Source organism: Mustela erminea, chromosome 14 (genome assembly GCF_009829155.1).
Source record: "Mustela erminea isolate mMusErm1 chromosome 14, mMusErm1.Pri, whole genome shotgun sequence".
Classification (NCBI taxonomy): Eukaryota; Metazoa; Chordata; class Mammalia; order Carnivora; family Mustelidae; genus Mustela; species Mustela erminea.
This window is the reverse complement of record NC_045627.1, coordinates 91,192,789-91,198,624: the sequence shown is the minus strand read 5'-3', so window position 1 is coordinate 91,198,624 and position 5,836 is coordinate 91,192,789.

Here is a 5,836-nt window from a genome sequence, read left to right as displayed (position 1 = left end):
GGTCTCCCATTCACGAGTCCCGCAAGATGACGGAGGGCCTCCCCTGCGGTCCCCGCTCACCGCGACCCGCCGGGCGTCTGAGCTGCTCACGGCTTTGCTCCCTTTCTCTTGGGCTGTTTGGGTTTTCTTACGCTTCCAGAAATCACGCACTCGCAAAGCACCGCGTGGGGGTCCTTTGGAATTCGTGTCCGTTACAAACATCTTTATCGCTAAGAATACCGTCCTGTGTATTTGACAAGGAGAAAGTTTTGTGACTCCGTGCGGTGACGGATACGGACAAACTCGTGGCGGCGGTACTCGTGTATAAATGCCCTCACCGAAGCGTCGGGTCGCCCGCCGCCCACGGTATCCTGTCGACTCGGTCCCAAGCAAACGTGTCCCCAGGCAGCGGCCCGCATTTCCGCACGGTGGTTTTAATGAATGTAAGTTTTCTTTTTTGGTCAATCTTTGTATACTTAAGTCCTCTCTTATGACAAGATCACAGAAATAAGTATCAGCTCTCTTCACCCAGAAACTGCACTGTTTATATTTCTGCTCAAATCTGTGTCTTCTCTTATTTTCGCCGGTTTCGGGCTCCCGCTTCCTCTGAGCGGGACACTCGCCTCCTTAACCTTCCTTCTTTTCTGCTGTTGAGGCCGCAGGCTGCCCTCCTGACCCCGGCCAGGCCCCGGGCGTCTGTGCCTCACGAGCCGCAGTCCTTGCCCTCCGGGAACTTGGGAGGCCTTGGAGGCGCGCGGGCCAGGCGGCCACTCACGGCGGCTGCCGCGCCGGAGTCAGGTGGGTGGGGCTCTCGGGCGCTGTCCCATAGGGTGCGGGTCAGAGGCGCCCGTGTCTGCCTGCCGTGTCCGGGTTCTCGGCCACCCACCGCAGAGGCTGGGCCTGTCTCTGGCCCCACACCCCTGCCTTGTAGACAAAGCAGTTTCCTGAAGGAAGCATCTGGAACAATTTCTTGCTGTGCTCCAAACGGGGTTTCCAGAATCTTCTGGGCTTGCTGGTGGGCACCTAGGAGGACTTCCTCAGGCACGTGACACTATAGCTCGTGGTTCTCCAGTGCCTCTGAGGAGCACGAGAAGATACTCTGTGACCCCAGGGACCACGTGGCTCTGCCGGGTTCTGTGTGTTGGGGGAGGCCTGGGGTTGGATCTGCCCTGAAGAGCCCCTCTTTGTCCATGGGCCTTGCAGCAGCGCAGAAGCACGAGACCCCACCCCAGTCTTGAGACCCAGGTGGACACGCGGCCTCCAGAAGGGGTCAGAGTGTGGCTCAGGAAAGGACTCGTGTGGCTCTGATACACCTGCTTCCTCACTGGCCAGCGGAGGGTTCAGAATGCAAGTCAGCCGTGTCGGGGAACGGAGCGCGGAGCTTTCTGTCCCAGGGTCAGAGACAGAAGAAACACAGCTCTGTGAGGGCACGTCCAGGAAACAGGCTGTGTGCCCTTGTCCATTCGTTCATGAGCGAGTGAGTGAGTGCGGGATGAAGGAAGCAGGGCCAGGACGCACTCGCCTGTCCCCACGGTTGGGCCAGCGGCCACTGTCAGTGTGTCCCACATGCTGGGAAGGCCCTGCGAGCAGAGGCTTCTATGTGTCCACGTGGACCCCAACTCCAGTGTCTCACGAGGGGTGGCAGCTCCGTCCTGGGGGCCCACAACCAGGAGCCGGCATGTGGCAAAGACTGGACGTGGCTTGCTGACAAGCCCGTGGACTGAGGGGCCCGAGGCTGTAGGAGAACCACTTGGACTGGGCAGGCAGCAAGAAGGGGACGGCAGATTCCCAGTGGGACCTCTCCCCAGGATGGGGATGGCTCGGCGAGGTGCCCCCTGCTCGTTGGTGATCAGGGCCCACATCAGGAGGCCCCTCTGGAAATGGCAGGGCTCTCAGACCTCCTTCCCAGACCCTGGGATCCATGCCCGGGTCAGGCTCGTCAGCCCAAATTCCCCTCCTCCTGGAACCACAGAGCGTGACCTGACCTGACAGAAGGGAGCCCCAGGAGCTGTGGGAGGCTGGGAGGACCCGTGGCCACACCTGGATTCAGGCCTCTGCCTCCGGGGCTGGGAGCCAGCTGGGTTGGTGTGGAAGGCCCCAGCCTGTGGCACTTTGTGGCAACGGGCCCAGGGGTGGTGCCGGCAGGCTTTGGACCGCACAGCCCAGATTTGCGCTGACCCACCAGCCGCCCCCCGTGGGACCTCCCTGGGCCTTCACGGTGCTTTGCTGCTCCCTCCAGACCCCCCCGTGGACTCAGGGCACCCTCATCATGGCCTGTGGGTCTGAGGCACACAGTTCCAGGAGGGTGTACAGGGTTTCAGCGAAGAAGCCAGTGCTTGGGGTCTGCGGTGGGGGCGCCGCGCCGCCTTCCCGAGGCTTTCCTCACGGCGCCCCGGCCTCTTCAGCAACACCCCTCTGTCTAGCTGAGAGGGGGCTGTCCCCCTGTGGGCCAGGTCCCAGGGAGTGGAGGGTGTCACGGGAGTGTCCCCCAGGGCTCTTCCCCTCCTCTGGGCCTCCCCAGTGGCCACGCGGGATAGGGCCACAAGGCCCAGGAGGCCCGAGGTGGTTGGGGGCCTCTGGGACCATGCAGGGGTCAGCCTAAGGCACCCCACCCCTTCTGAGCTCCCAGGGGATGCTCAGGACCCAGAGGCCAAGTCAGGGATCAGAGTCGGGGGGGTCCACGGCAGCACTCCTAGGCCCTCCTGGCGAGGCCTGCAGAAGTTCTCTCCGTCCGGGAGCCTGTCCCAGCGCCTCCCCGGCCTCTCGTGAGGCCAGCTGGGGACACGGGACGAGGCCAGCTGGGGACACGGGACGAGGACCTGCCTTCTCAGCTCCTTTGCCTCTCCCTTGCTTGGCCTCTGCTTGTCCCCCGCTCCACAGTATAGTTCCACGGCCCCTTGTCCCTGGCTCGCAGAAGACCTGGAGGCTGGGGAGAACCCCGCGTGTGTGCACCTACTACGTGCTAAGGCAGCGTGAAGCAGGGGAGCTCCAGCCCCTGCTGACCACAACAGGAGAGGCGTCTTCTTGCCCTGGGACCCCCAGGCCTAAACACAGCCATGGCCCCCTGGAGTCACCAGGCCGGCCTTCCGTGCTCTCCGGCCAGGCCACTCCTGAGCCACGGTTCTGTGGGCCGCAGCCGCCGGGCCCAGGGCATTGGTGAGCAAGCCTGCCCGGGATGTGGCCCTGGGCCACATGACCACCCTCTCACCCCTGCCCAGCAACCAGGCGTGCACACGGCCCCACACACCCTGTGGCGGCTGTGGTCAGGAGACTCTCTGGGCAGCGGGTGGCTCTGACTCCTTCCCAGGCTGGTGGTCTTTCTCCTGACCCCTCGGAGGACCAGGGCCCTGGAAGGGGCAGGGGTGTCCCAGGCCACCTCTGAGGGAGCAGTCCACAGCAGCAGATGGTCACAGAGCATAGCAGCCCAGGCTGGCGTCCATCAGCTCCCAGCAGCTCCATTGACTGGCCCCGTGCTGGGGAGCAGGTGAGCAGTGGGGGCCCCGGGCTTCCTGGGGAAGGCTTTCTGGGACAGGTGAGGTCCATGACCCCCGAGGAGTGAGCGTAGGGCAAGGGGCACGGGGATTGCATAATCAGGCACATGTGTAATCAGGAGGCCGGTGGAGAGCTGAGGTGGGGTCAGACTTCCGGGCAGAAGTCAGGCGGGGTGGGGAGGGCCCAGGCCTCGGAAGGGGGGTCTGGCGGGCAGAAGGACAAGGAACAGAAGCTCTGGGGAGCCCCGGCTGCCTGCACGAGGGTGCCCAGGCTCCTCGTGGGCAGTGGGCCCCCCGTGTGCTCCAAGCGGGACAGGACTGGGCAGTGGGACCTGCCTGGGGCATGGGAGTCTCAGCCAGCCGTCCCTGAGCCTACAGGCTGCTCTGACGAGTGTCAGGGCCCTGGCATTTGGGACACACAGGCAAGCCAGGTGGCTGACAGACGCAAAGGTTGCTGCTGATGGATACTGAGCTGCCAGAATGCCACAGGGCCGCGGGACGCAGGAGCTCAGCTCGCCTAAGATCGAATGGCTCGTCGATCGCCGGCGGGAGCCCCCCAGGAGCTCTAGAGCTCAGAGCAGACGCCAGACACACGCTCCCCGGGGAAGGTCAGATCCTCGGCCTGCGGACAGCCCAGGCAGGCCTGAGGGGGAGCCCCGAGGAGCCCCACGCGATTGTTTCGGGACTGGCGTCCCGGGACACAGCCCAGCTGGAGACAGACGTGGCCCTGGGGCTGTAACCGGAGCGGCGAGGGCCAGGTCGTCCTGGAGCAGTGGCTCTCAACGGCTCTCTGGAAGGAGAGAGCAGTGTTGGGTCATCAGGGGGGACGAGCGCACATCAGGGGCGGCCGCGGACTGGGTGCCTCAACCCCCTTCGGCTATGTCAGAAAGCAAATGGGCAGGAGGGAAGCGGGAAGCTTCCGCTCCCAGATGTCCACACCCCCCAGGTCCTCGAGGCCTCTGACCGCCCAGGACGACGCTCGGGAAACACACCGGTGCGCGAACACACACATCCACAAACACACAAGTGTCCACACACACGCGGCCCTTCCGCGTGGGAGCGCATAAACACACAAACGCGCACACACCCTGAACAAAGCCACTCGGGCCTGTAAAAGTCCTTCATCGTGAAGAAGAGCGAGTGGGCTCTGGGCCGCCCCGTCTGCTGAACGTCCACCTGCGGCGCAGGTCGGGGTCCTGGGGTCCTGGGGTCCTGGGGTCCTGGGGTCCTGGGGTCGAGCCCCGCCGGGGGAGCAGGCTTCTCCCTCTCCCGCTCCCCCTGCTTACGCTCCCTGGATCTCTCTCTCACACAAATAAACAAAATCTAAAAAAATTAACAAAATTAATGAGAATATAGAATGTAACAATCAAGAAGAAGACAGAAGACATTCTTTACTAAAGATTCTCTAACAGAGAATGTGAATGTCGACGTGTCTGCTCTGAGTTCTCGTTCAGAATCAGGGATCAACGTGCGGGAGAAGCTAGAGAGAAGGAAGAGGCCCGAGTCGAGCGAGACAGGACTTTCGCCGGCGAGCGGCCGCCGCACTGACGGGGGACTGAAGAGATTCCGACAGAAAGGAGGCAACGGGCAGATCCCAGAGAACCTGGAAGGAAACCGGAGGTGGCGGAGAACGTGCGTCCCTGCTTCCCAGCGCGGGCCCCCGAGCGGGTGCCCCATGGAGGACACAGCGATGATGGATTTCGATTTCAATTTTAAAAAATTGTAGTGAGTTTTAAAACCAATGATATGTTGAATGAATCCAAATAATTGTGTTTTGTGATAAAGCAGAATCGTGCGTCAAATACAATTCTTAAAAAAAAATCACATCACATAATAATTATAAGTGAAAAGTATACAGCATTAAAACGAATCTGGACCTCTAGAAAATCTGGTTGATTTTCTAAGAAAATGGGCTTTTCCAAAATTGCCTTAAGAGGAAATTTGAAAAAGTTTAACAGATGAACACACATGGATCAAGTGTGAAAGTTCGCAGGAGAATTTCTCCCGTAAGCGGCGGCGGCAGAACGACACAGTCTTATGGGGGTAAACAACAGGTCCTCTCAATGTCATACAAGATGAAAACTGATATAAATATATATGTGTAAGTGAAAAAAATATATATGTGGAAAAAGCCATATATATGTATCTGAATATTTTCTCAGGGGGGCCTGGCTGGCTCAGTTGACGAAGTGTGTGACTCTTGATCTCAGGATCACGAGTTCAAGCCTCATGTTGGGCGTGGAGCCGACTTAAGAAAAAAGAGATCCTCGTTAGTATAGTGGTGAGTATCCCTGCCTGTCACGCGGGAAACCAGGGTTCGATTCCCCAACGGGGAGCACACTTGTTGTTTCAGGGCGCCTGGGTGG